Source organism: Melozone crissalis, unplaced genomic scaffold (genome assembly GCF_028551555.1).
Source record: "Melozone crissalis strain CALT ecotype California unplaced genomic scaffold, PUWL_Pcris_2 ptg000224l_1, whole genome shotgun sequence".
In the NCBI taxonomy this organism is placed as follows: domain Eukaryota; kingdom Metazoa; phylum Chordata; class Aves; order Passeriformes; family Passerellidae; genus Melozone; species Melozone crissalis.
The window spans coordinates 698246-710802 of NW_026535987.1; positions in this window are offsets into that span (position 1 = coordinate 698246).

Sequence of the window (12557 nt, forward strand, 5' to 3'; positions counted from 1 at the left end):
TTGCGCGAAGAAGCAGCTTCTTCGTCGCCGGGAGCCGGAGAGAGCGGCAACTTGGCAAAGGTGATGAAACAAGCTGTACAACACTGCGATTGTGTGCGCAGCTTGCCTACTGAGAGAAAACAGAACCTGACCACTCTCCTGCCTTTTGTAATCACATGAACATTCGATTGCAAGCTGTTTTGGACAACTTTCTTTCTCTTCTTGCAAAACTCTCGGCAGAATTCCGTGCAGCCTCTAGAACACGATGGGAGATGTTTTCTGTGCTGGCACAGTTTCTCCTTGCCAGACAGAGTGGAAAAGCTTTTTGCTAAGATGTAGACGAGAGCAGACGCTAAAGACGAAGGTACGGTGCTCTGCAGAGCTAAGCACAGCTCCCGGGCCTCTTTCGGCAGAAGACACACACTGCAGAGCACTGTGAGCGGCAGAATCGTCTTTGCGCGAAGAAGCAGCTTCTTCGTCTCCGGGAGCCGGAGAGAGCGGCAACTTCGCAAAGGTGATGAAACAAGCTGTACAAAACTGCGATTGTGTGCGCAGCTTGCCAACTGAGAGAAAACAGTACCTGACCACTCTCCTGCCTTTTGTAATCACATGAACATTCGATTGCAAGCTGTTTTGGACAACTTTCTTTCTCTTCTTGCAAAACACTCGGCAGACCTCCGTGCAGCCTCTAGAACACGATGGGAGATGTTTTTTGTACTGGCACAGTTTCTCCTTGCCAGACAGAGTGGAAAAGCTTTTTGCTAAGATGTAGACGAGAAGAGAGGCTAAAGACGAAGGTACGGTGCTCTGCAGAGCTAAGCACAGCTCCCGGGCCTCTTTCGGCAGAAGACACACACTGCAGAGCACTGTGAGCGGCAGAATCGTCTTTGCGCGAAGAAGCAGCTTCTTCGTCTCCGGGAGCCGGAGAGAGCGGCAACTTCGCAAAGGTGATGAAACAAGCTGTACAAAACTGCGATTGTGTGCGCAGCTTGCCAACTGAGAGAAAACAGTACCTGACCACTCTCCTGCCTTTTGTAATCACATGAACATTCGATTGCAAGTTGTTTTGGACAACTTTCTTTCTCTTCTTGCAAAACACTCGGCAGACCTCCGTGCAGCCTCTAGAACACGATGGGAGATGTCTTTTGTGCTGGCAAAGTTTCTCCTTGCCAGACAGAGTGGAAAAGCTTTTTGCTAAGATGTAGACGAGAAGAGAGGCTAAAGACGAAGGTACGGTGCTCTGCAGAGCTAAGCACAGCTCCCGGGCCTCTTTCGGCAGAATACACACACTGCAGAGCACTGTGAGCGGCAGAATCGTCTTTGCGAGAAGAAGCAGCTTCTTCGTCTCCGGGAGCCGGAGAGAGCGGCAGCTTCGCAAAGGTGATGAAACAAGCTGTACAACACTGCGATTGTGTGCGCAGCTTGCCAACTGAGAGAAAAAAGGACCTGACCACTCTCCTGCCTTTTGTAATCACATGAACATTCGATTACAAGCTGTTTTGGACAACTTACTTTCACTTCTTGCAAAATACTAGGCAGACCTCCGTGCAGCCTCTAGAAGACGATGGGAGATGTTTTCTGTGCTGGCACAGTTTCTCCTTGCCAGACAGAGTGGAAAGCTTTTGGCTAAGATGTAGACGAGATCAGACGCTAAAGACGAAGGTACGGTGCTCTGCAGAGCTAAGCACAGCTCCCGGGCCTCTTTCGGCAGAATACACACACTGCAGAGCACTGTGAGCGGCAGAATCGTCTTTGCGAGAAGAAGCAGCTTCTTCGTCTCCGGGAGCCGGAGAGAGCGGCAGCTTCGCAAAGGTGATGAAACAAGCTGTACAACACTGCGATTGTGTGCGCAGCTTGCCAACTGAGAGAAAAAAGGACCTGACCACTCTCCTGCCTTTTGTAATCACATGAACATTCGATTGCAAGCTGTTTTGGACAACTTTCTTTCTCTTCTTGCAAAATACTAGGCAGACATCCGTGCAGCCTCTAGAAGACGATGGGAGATGTTTTTTGTGCTGGCACAGTTTCTCCTTGCCAGAAAGAGTGGAAAAGCTTTTTGCTAAGATGTAGACGAGAAGAGAGGCTAAAGACGAAGGTACGGTGCTCTGCAGCGCTAAGCACAGCTCCCGGGCCTCTTTCGGCAGGAGAAACACACTGCAGAGCAGTGTGAGCGGCAGAATCGTCTTTGCGCGAAAACGCAGCTTCTTCGTCTCCGGGAGCCGGAGAGAGCGGCAACTTTGCAAAGGTGATGAAACAAGCTGTACAACACTGCGATTGTGTGCGCAGCTTGCCAACTGAGAGAAAACAGTACCTGACCACTCTCCTGCCTTTTGTAATCACATGAACATTCGATTGCAAGCTGTTTTGGACAACTTTCTTTCTCTTCTTGCAAAATACTCGGCAGACCTCCGTGCAGCCTCTAGAACACGATGGGAGATTTTTTTTGTGCTTGCACAGTTTCTCCTTGCCAGACAAAGTGGAAAAGCTTTTTGCTAAGATGTAGACGAGAAGAGAGGCTAAAGACGAAGGTACGGTGCTCTGCAGAGCTAAGCACAGCTCCCGGGCCTCTTCCGGCAGAAGACACACACTGCAGAGCACTGTGAGCGGCAGAATCGTCTTTGCGCGAAGAAGCAGCTTCTTCGTCTCCGGGAGCCGGAGAGAGCGGCAACTTGGCAAAGGTGATGAAACAAGCTGTACAACACTGCGATTGTGTGCGCAGCTTGCCAACTGAGAGAAAACAGTACCTGACCATTCTCCTGCCTTTTGTAATCACATGAACATTCGCTTGCATGCTGTTTTGGACAACTTTCTTTCTCTTCTTGCAAAACACTCGGCAGACCTCCGTGCAGCTTCTAGAACACGATGGGAGATGTTTTCTGTGCTGGCACAGTTTCTCCTTGCCAGACAGAGTGGAAAAGCTTTTTGCTAAGATGTAGACGAGAAGAGAGGCTAAAGACGAAGGTACGGTGCTCTGCAGAACTGAGCACCGCTCCCGGACATCTTTCGGCAGAAGACACACACTGCAGAGCACTGTGAGCGGCAGAATCGTCTTTGCGCGAAGAAGCAGCTTCTTCGTCTCCCGGAGTCGGAGAGAGCGGCAACTTGGCAAAGGTGATGAAACAAGCTGTACAACATTGCGATTGTGCGCGCAGCTTGCCAACTGAGAGAAAACAGCACGTGACCATTCTCCTGCCTTTTGTAATCACATGAATATTCGATTGCAATCTCTTTTGGACAACTTTCTTTCTCTTCTTGCAAAACACTCGGCAGACCTCCGTGCAGCTTCTAGAACACGATGGGAGATGTTTTCTGTGCTGGCACAGTTTCTCCTTGCCAGACAGAGTGGAAAAGCTTTTTGCTAAGATGTAGACGAGAAGAGAGGCTAAAGACGAAGGTACGGTGCTCTGCAGAGCTAAGCACAGCTCCCGGGCCTCTTTCGGCAGAAGACACACACTGCAGATCACTGTGAGCGGCAGAATCGTCTTTGCGCGAAGAAGCAGCTTCTTCGTCTCCGGGAGCCGGAGAGAGCGGCAACTTCGCAAAGGTGATGAAACAAGCTGTACAACACTGCGATTGTGTGCGCAGCTTGCCAACGGAGAGAAAACAGTACCTGACCACTCTCCTGCCTTTTGTAATCACATGAACATTCGATTCGAATTTGTTTTGGACAACTTTCTTTCTCTTCTTGCAAAACACTCGGCAGACCTCCGTGCAGCCTCTAGAACACGATGGGAGATGTCTTTTGTGCTGGCAAAGTTTCTCCTTGCCAGACAGAGTGGAAAAGCTTTTTGCTAAGATGTAGACGAGAAGAGAGGCTAAAGACGAAGGTACGGTGCTCTGCAGAGCTAAGCACAGCTCCCGGGCCTCTTTCGGCAGAAGACACACACTGCAGAGCACTGTGAGCGGCAGAATCGTCTTTGCGAGAAGAAGCAGCTTCTTCGTCTCCGGGAGCCGGAGAGAGCGGCAGCTTCGCAAAGGTGATGAAACAAGCTGTACAACACTGCGATTGTGTGCGCAGCTTGCCAACTGAGAGAAAAAAGGACCTGACCACTCTCCTGGCTTTTGTAATCACATGAAAATTCGACTGCAAGCTGTTTTGGACAACTTACTTTCACTTCTTGCAAAATACTAGGCAGACCTCCGTGCAGCCTCTAGAAGACGATGGGAGATGTTTTCTGTGCTGGCACAGTTTCTCCTTGCCAGACAGAGTGGAAAGCTTTTGGCTAAGATGTAGACGAGAGCAGACGCTAAAGACGAAGGTACGGTGCTCTGCAGCGCTAAGCACAGCTCCCGGGCCTCTTTCGGCAGAAGACACACACTGCAGAGCACTGTGAGCACAGAATCGTCTTTGCGCGAAGAAGCAGCTTCTTCGTCTCCGGGAGCCGGAGAGAGCGGCAACTTGGCAAAGGTGATGAAACAAGCTGTACAAAACTGCGATTGTGTGCGCAGCTTGCCAACTGAGAGAAAACAGTACCTGACCACTCTCCTGCCTTTTCTAATCACATGAACATTCGATTGCAAGCTGTTTTGGACAAATTTTTTCTCTTCTTGCAAAACACTCGGCAGACCTCCGTGTAGCGTCTAGAACACGATGGGAGATGTTTTCTGTGCTGGCACAGTTTCTCCTTGCCAGACAGAGTGGAAAAGCTTTTTGCTAAGATGTAGACGAGAAGAGAGGCTAAAGACGAAGGTACGGTGCTCTGCAGAGCTAAGCACAGCTCCCGGGCCTCTTTCGGCAGAAGACACACACTGCAGAGCACTGTGAGCGGCAGAATCGTCTTTGCGCGAAGAAGCAGCTTCTTCGTCTCCGGGAGCCGGAGAGAGCGGCAGATTCGCAAAGGTGATGAAACAAGCTGTACAACACTGCGATTGTGTGCGCAGCTTGCCAGGTGAGAGAAAACAGTACCTGACCACTCTCCTGCCTTTTGTAATCACATGAATATTCGATTGCAAGCTGTTTTGGACAACTTACTTTCACTTCTTGCAAAATACTAGGCAGAATTCCGTGCAGCCTCTAGAAGACGATGGGAGATGTTTTTTGTGCTGGCACAGTTTCTCCTTGCCAGACAGAGTGGAAAAGCTTTTTGCTAAGATGTAGACGAGAAGAGAGGCTAAAGACGAAGGTACGGTGCTCTGCAGCGCTAAGCACAGCTCCCGGGCCTCTTTCGGCAGGAGACACACACTGCAGAGCAGTGTGACCGGCAGAATCGTCTTTGCGTGAAGAAGCAGCTTCTTCGTCTCCGGGAGACGGAGAGAGCGGCAACTTCGCAAAGGTGATGAAACAAGCTGTACAACACTGCGATTGTGAGCGCAGCTTGCCAACTGAGAGAAAACAGTACCTGACCACTCTCCTGCCTTTTGTAATCACATGAACATTCGATTGCAAGCTGTTTTGGACAACTTTCTTTCTCTTCTTGCAAAATAGTCGGCAGACCTCCGTGCAGCCTCTAGAACACGATGGGAGATATTTTCTGTGCTGGCATAGTTTCTCCTTGCCAGACAGAGTGGAAAAGCTTTTTGCTAAGATGTAGACGAGAAGAGAGGCTAAAGACGAAGGTACGGTGCTCTGCAGAGCTAAGCACCGCTCCCGGGCCTCTTTCGGCAGAAGCCGCACACCGCAAAGCACTGTGAGCGGCAGAATCGTCTTTGCGCGAAGAAGCAGCTTCTTCGTCTCCCGGAGCCGGAGAGAGCGGCAACTTGGCAAAGGTGATGAAACAAGCTGTACTACACTGCGATTGTGTGCGCAGCTTGCCAACTGAGAGAAAACAGCACCTGACCACTCTCCTGCCTTTTGTAATCACATGAACATTCGATTGCAAGCTGTTTTGGACAACTTTTTTCTCTTCTTGCAAAACACTCGGCAGACCTCCGTGCAGCCTCTAGAAGACGATGGGAGATGTTTTTTGTTCTGGCACAGTTTCTCCTTGCCAGACAGAGTGGAAAAGATTTTTACTAAGATGTAGACGAGAAGAGAGGCTAAAGACGAAGGTACGGTGCTCTGCAGAGCTAAGCACCGCTCCCGGACCTCTTTCGGCAGAAGGCGAACACCGCAGAGCACTGTGAGCGGCAGAATCGTCTTTGCGCGAAGAAGCAGCTTCTTCGTCTCCGGGAGCCGGAGAGAGCGGCAGCTTCGCAAAGGTGATGAAACAAGCTGTACAACACTGCGATTGTGTGCGCAGCTTGCCAACTGAGAGAAAACAGTACCTGACCACTCTCCTGCCTTTTGTAATCACATGAATATTCGATTGGAAGCTCTTTTGGACAACTTTCTTTCTCTTCTTGCAAAACACTCGGCAGACCTCCGTGCAGCCTCTAGAACACGATGGGAGATGTTTTCTGTGCTGGCACAGTTTCTCCTTGCCAGACAGAGTGGAAAAGCTTTTTGCTAAGATGTAGACGAGAAGAGAGGCTAAAGATGAAGGTACGGTGCTCTGCAGAGCTAAGCACCGCTCCCGGGCCTCTTTCGGCAGGAGCCGCACACCGCAGAGCACTGTGAGCGGCAGAATCGTCTTTGCGCGAAGAAGCAGCTTCTTCGTCTCCCGGAGCCGGAGAGAGCGGCAACTTGGCAAAGGTGATGAAACAAGCTGTACAACACTGCGATTGTGTGCGCAGCTTGCCAAGTGAGAGAAAACAGTACCTGACCACTCTCCTGCCTTTTCTATTCACATGAACATTCGCTTGCAAGCTGTTTTGGACAACTTTCTTTCTCTTCTTGCAAAACACTCGGCAAACCTCCGTGCAGCCTCTAGAACACGATGGGAGATGTTTTCTGTGCTGGCACAGTTTCTCCTTGCCAGACAGAGTGGAAAAGCTTTTTGCTAAGATGTAGACGAGAAGAGAGGCTAAAGACGAAGCTACGGTGCTCTGCAGAGCTAAGCACCGCTCCCGGGCCTCTTTCGGCAGAAGCCGCACACCGCAGAGCACTGTGAGCGGCAGAATCGTCTTTGCGCGAAGAAGCAGCTTCTTCGTCTGCGGGAGCCGGAGAGAGCGGCAACTTGGCAAAGGTGATGAAACAAGCTGTACAACACTGCGATTGTGTGCGCAGCTTGCCAACTGAGAGAAAACAGTACCTGACCACTCTCCTGCCTTTTGTAATCACATGAACATTCGATTGCAAGCTGTTTTGGACAACTTTATTTCTCTTCTTGCAAAACACTCGACAGACCTCCGTGCAGCCTCTAGAACACGATGGGAGATGTTTTCTGTGCTGGCACAATTTCTCCTTTCCAGACAGAGTGGAAAAGCTTTTTGATAAGATGTAGACGAGAAGAGAGGCTAAAGATGAAGGTACGGTGCTCTGCAGAGCTAAGCACAGCTCCCGGGCCTCTTTCGGCAGGAGCCGCACACCGCAGAGCACTGTGAGCGGCAGAATCGTCTTTGCGCGAAGAAGCAGCTTCTTCGTCTCCGGGAGCCGGAGAGAGCGGCAACTTCGCAAAGGTGATGAAACAAGCTGTACAACACTGCGATTGTGTGCGCAGCTTGCCAAGTGAGAGAAAACAGTACCTGACCACTCTCCTGCCTTTTCTAATCACATGAACATTCGATTGGAAGCTGTTTTGGACAACTTTGTTTCTCTTCTTGCAAAACACTCGACAGACATCCGTGCAGCCTCTAGAACACGATGGGAGATGTTTTTTGTGCTGGCACAGTTTCTCCTTGCCAGACAGAGTGGAAAAGCTTTTTGCTAAGATGTAGACGAGAAGAGAGGCTAAAGATGAAGGTACGGTGCTCTGCAGAGCTAAGCACAGCTCCCGGGCCTCTTTCGGCAGAAGACACACACTGCAGAGCAGTGTGAGCGGCAGAATCGTCTTTGCGCGAAGAAGCAGCTTCTTCGTCTCCGGGAGCCGGAGAGAGCGGCAACTTGGCAAAGGTGATGAAACAAGCTGTACAACACTGCGATTGTGTGGGCAGCTTGCCAACTGAGAGAAATCTGTACCTGACCACACTCCTGCCTTTTGTAATCACATGAATATTCGATTGCAAGCTGTTTTGGACAACTTTCTTTGTCTTCTTGCAAAACATTCGGCAGACCTCCGTGCAGCTTCTAGAACACGATGGGAGATGTTTTTTGTGCTGGCACAGTTTCTCCTTGCCAGACAGAGTGGAAAAGCTTTTTGCTAAGATGTAGACGAGAAGAGAGGCTAAAGACGAAGGTACGGTGCTCTGCAGAGCTGAGCACCGCTCCCGGACCACTTTCGGCAGAAGCCGCACACCGCAGAGCACTGTGAGCGGCAGAATCGTCTTTGCGCGAAGAAGCAGCTTCTTCGTCTCCCGGAGCCGGAGTGAGTGGCAACGTCGCAAAGGTGATGAAACAAGCTGTACAACACTGCGATTGTGTGCGCAGCTTGCCAACTGAGAGAAAACAGTACCTGACCACTCTCCTGCCTTTTCTATTCACTTGAATATTCGATTGCAAGCTGTTTTGGACAACTTTCTTTCTCTTCTTGCAAAACATTCGGCAGACCTCCGTGCAGCCTCTAGAACACGATGGGAGATGTTTTTTGTGCTGGCACAGTTTCTCCTTGCCAGACAGTGTGGAAAAGCTTTTTGCTAAGATGTAGACGAGAAGAGAGGCTAAAGACGAAGGTACGGTGCTCTGCAGAGCTGAGCACCGCTCCCGGACCTCTTTCGTCAGAAGGCGCACACCGCAGAGCACTGTGAGCGGCAGAATCGTCTTTGCGCGAAGAAGCAGCTTCTTCGTCTCCCGGAGCCGGAGTGAGTGGCAACGTCGCAAAGGTGATGAAACAAGCTGTACAACACTGCGATTGTGTGCGCAGCTTGCCAACTGAGAGAAAACAGTACCTGACCACTCTCCTGCCTTTTCTATTCACTTGAACATTCGATTGCAAGCTGTTTTGGACAACTTTCTTTCTCTTCCTGCAAAACACTCGGCAGACCTCCGTGCAGCCTCTAGAACACGATGGGAGATGTTTTCTGTGCTGGCACAGTTTCTCCTTGCCAGACAGAGTGGAAAAGCTTTTTGCTAAGATGTAGACGAGAAGAGAGGCTAAAGATGAAGGTACGGTGCTCTGCAGAGCTAAGCACCGCTCCCGGGCGTCTTTCGGCAGAAGGCGCACACCGCAGAGCACTGTGAGCGGCAGAATCGTCTTTGCGCGAAGAAGCAGCTTCTTCGTCTCCGGGAGCCGGAGAGAGCGGCAGCTTCGCAAAGGTGATGAAACAAGCTGTACAACACTGCGATTGTGTGCGCAGCTTGCCAACTGAGAGAAAACAGTACCTGACCACTCTCCAGCCTTTTGTAATCACATGAACATTCGATTGCAAGCTGTTTTGGACAACTTTCTTTCTCTTCTTGCAAAACACTCGGCAGACCTCCGTGCAGCCTCTAGAACACGATGGGAGATGTTTTCTGTGCTGGCACAGTTTCTCCTTGCCAGACAGAGTGGAAAAGCTTTTTGCTAAGATGTAGACGAGAAGAGAGGCTAAAGACGAAGGTACGGTGCTCTGCAGAGCTAAGAACCGCTCCCGGACCTCTTTCGGCAGAAGCCGCACACCGCAGAGCACTGTGAGCGGCAGAATCGTGTTTGCGCGAAGAAGCAGCTTCTTCGTCTCCCGGAGCCGGAGAAATCGGCAACTTGGCAAAGGTGATGAAACAGGCTGTACAACACTGCGATTGTGTGCGCAGCTTGCCAACTGAGAGAAAACAGCACCTGACAACTCTCCTGCCTTTTGTAATCACATGAACATTCGATTGCAAGCTGTTTTGGACAACTTTCTTTCTCTTCTTGCAAAACACTCGGCAGACCTCCGTGCAGCCTCTAAGACACGATGGGAGATGTTTTTTGTACTGGCACAGTTTCTCCTTGCCAGACAGAGTGGAAAAGCTTTTTGCTAAGATGTAGACGAGAAGAGAGGCTAAAGACGAAGGTACGGTGCTCTGCAGAGCTAAGCACAGCTCCCGGACCTCTTTCGGCTGAAGGCGCACACCGCAGAGCACTGTGAGCGGCAGAATCGTCTTTGCGCGATGAAGCAGCTTCTTCGTCTCCGGGAGCCGGAGAGAGCGGCAACTTCGCAAAGGTGATGAAACAAGCTGTACAACACTGCGATTGTGTGGGCAGCTTGCCAACTGAGAGAAAACAGTACCTGACCACTCTCCTGCCTTTTGTAATCACATGAACATTCGATTGAAAGCTGTTTTGGACAACTTTCTTTCTCTTCTTGCAGAACACTTGGCAGACATCCGTGCAGCTTCTAGAACACGATGGGAGATGTTTTCTGTGCTGGCACAGTTTCTCCTTGCCAGACAGAGTGGAAAAGCTTTTTGCTAAGATGTAGACGAGAAGAGAGGCTAAAGACGAAGGTACGGTGCTCTGCAGAGCTGAGCACCGCTCCCGTACCTCTTTCGGCAGAAGCCGCACACCGCAGAGCAGTGTGACCGGCAGAATCGTCTTTGCGCGAAGAAGCAGCTTCTTCGTCTCCGGGAGCCGGAGAGAGCGGCAACTTCGCAAAGGTGATGAAACAAGCTGTACAACACTGCGATTGTGTGCGCAGCTTGCCAACTGAGAGAAAACAGTACCTGACCACTCTCCTGCCTTTTCTAATCACATGAACATTCGATTGGAAGCTGTTTTGGACAACTTTCTTTCTCTGCTTGCAAAACACTCGACAGACATCCGTGCAGCCTCTAGAACACGATGGGAGATGTTTTTTGTGCTGGCACAGTTTCTCCTTGCCAGACAGAGTGGAAAAGCTTTTTGCTAAGATGTAGACGAGAAGAGAGGCTAAAGATGAAGGTACGGTGCTCTGCAGAGCTAAGCACAGCTCCCGGGCCTCTTTCGGCAGAAGACACACACTGCAGAGCAGTGTGAGCGGCAGAATCGTCTTTGCGCGAAGAAGCAGCTTCTTCGTCTCCGGGAGCCGGAGAGAGCGGCAACTTGGCAAAGGTGATGAAACAAGCTGTACAACACTGCGATTGTGTGGGCAGCTTGCCAACTGAGAGAAAACTGTACCTGACCACACTCCTGCCTTTTGTAATCACACGAACATTCGATTGCAAGCTGTTTTGGACAACTTTCTTTCTCTTCTTGCAAAACATTCGGCAGACCTCCGTGCAGCTTCTAGAACACGATGGGAGATGTTTTTTGTGCTGGCACAGTTTCTCCTTGCCAGACAGAGTGGAAAAGGTTTTTGCTAAGATGTAGACGAGAAGAGAGGCTAAAGACGAAGGTACGGTGCTCTGCAGAGCTGAGCACCGCTCCCGGACCACTTTCGGCAGAAGCCGCACACCGCAGAGCACTGTGAGCGGCAGAATCGTCTTTGCGCGAAGAAGCAGCTTCTTCGTCTCCCGGAGCCGGAGTGAGTGGCAACGTCGCAAAGGTGATGAAACAAGCTGTACAACACTGCGATTGTGTGCGCAGCTTGCCAACTGAGAGAAAACAGTACCTGACCACTCTCCTGCCTTTTCTATTCACTTGAACATTCGATTGCAAGCTGTTTTGGACAACTTTCTTTCTCTTCTTGCAAAACATTCGGCAGACCTCCGTGCAGCTTCTAGAACACGATGGGAGATGTTTTTTGTGCTGGCACAGTTTCTCCTTGCCAGACAGTGTGGAAAAGCTTTTTGCTAAGATGTAGACGAGAAGAGAGGCTAAAGACGAAGGTACGGTGCTCTGCAGAGCTGAGCACCGCTCCCGGACCTCTTTCGTCAGAAGGCGCACACCGCAGAGCACTGTGAGCGGCAGAATCGTCTTTGCGCGAAGAAGCAGCTTCTTCGTCTCCCGGAGCCGGAGTGAGTGGCAACGTCGCAAAGGTGATGAAACAAGCTGTACAACACTGCGATTGTGTGGGCAGCTTGCCAACTGAGAGAAAACAGTACCTGACCACTCTCCTGCCTTTTCTATTCACTTGAACATTCGATTGCAAGCTGTTTTGGACAACTTTCTTTCTCTTCTTGCAAAACACTCGGCAGACCTCCGTGCAGCCTCTAGAACACGATGGGAGATGTTTTCTGTGCTGGCAAAGTTTCTCCTTGCCAGACAGAGTGGAAAAGCTTTTTGCTAAGATGTAGACCAGAAGAGAGGCTAAAGATGAAGGTACGGTGCTCTGCAGAGCTAAGCACCGCTCCCGGGCCTCTTTCGGCAGAAGGCGCACACCGCAGAGCACTGTGAGCGGCAGAATCGTCTTTGCGCGAAGAAGCAGCTTCTTCGTCTCCGGGAGCCGGAGAGAGCGGCAGCTTCGCAAAGGTGATGAAACAAGCTGTACAACACTGCGATTGTGTGCGCAGCTTGCCAACTGAGAGAAAACAGTACCTGACCACTCTCCTGCCTTTTGTAATCACATGAACATTCGATTGCAAGCTGTTTTGGACAACTTTCTTTCTCTTCTTGCAGAACACTCGGCAGACATCCGTACAGCTTCTAGAACACGATGGGAGATGTTTTCTGTGCTGGCACAGTTTCTCCTTGCCAGACAGAGTGGAAAAGCTTTTTGCTAAGATGTAGACGAGAAGAGAGGCTAAAGACGAAGGTACGGTGCTCTGCAGAGCTGAGCACCGCTCCCGTACCTCTTTCGGCAGAAGCCGCACACCGCAGAGCACTGTTAGCGGCAGAATCGTCTTTGCG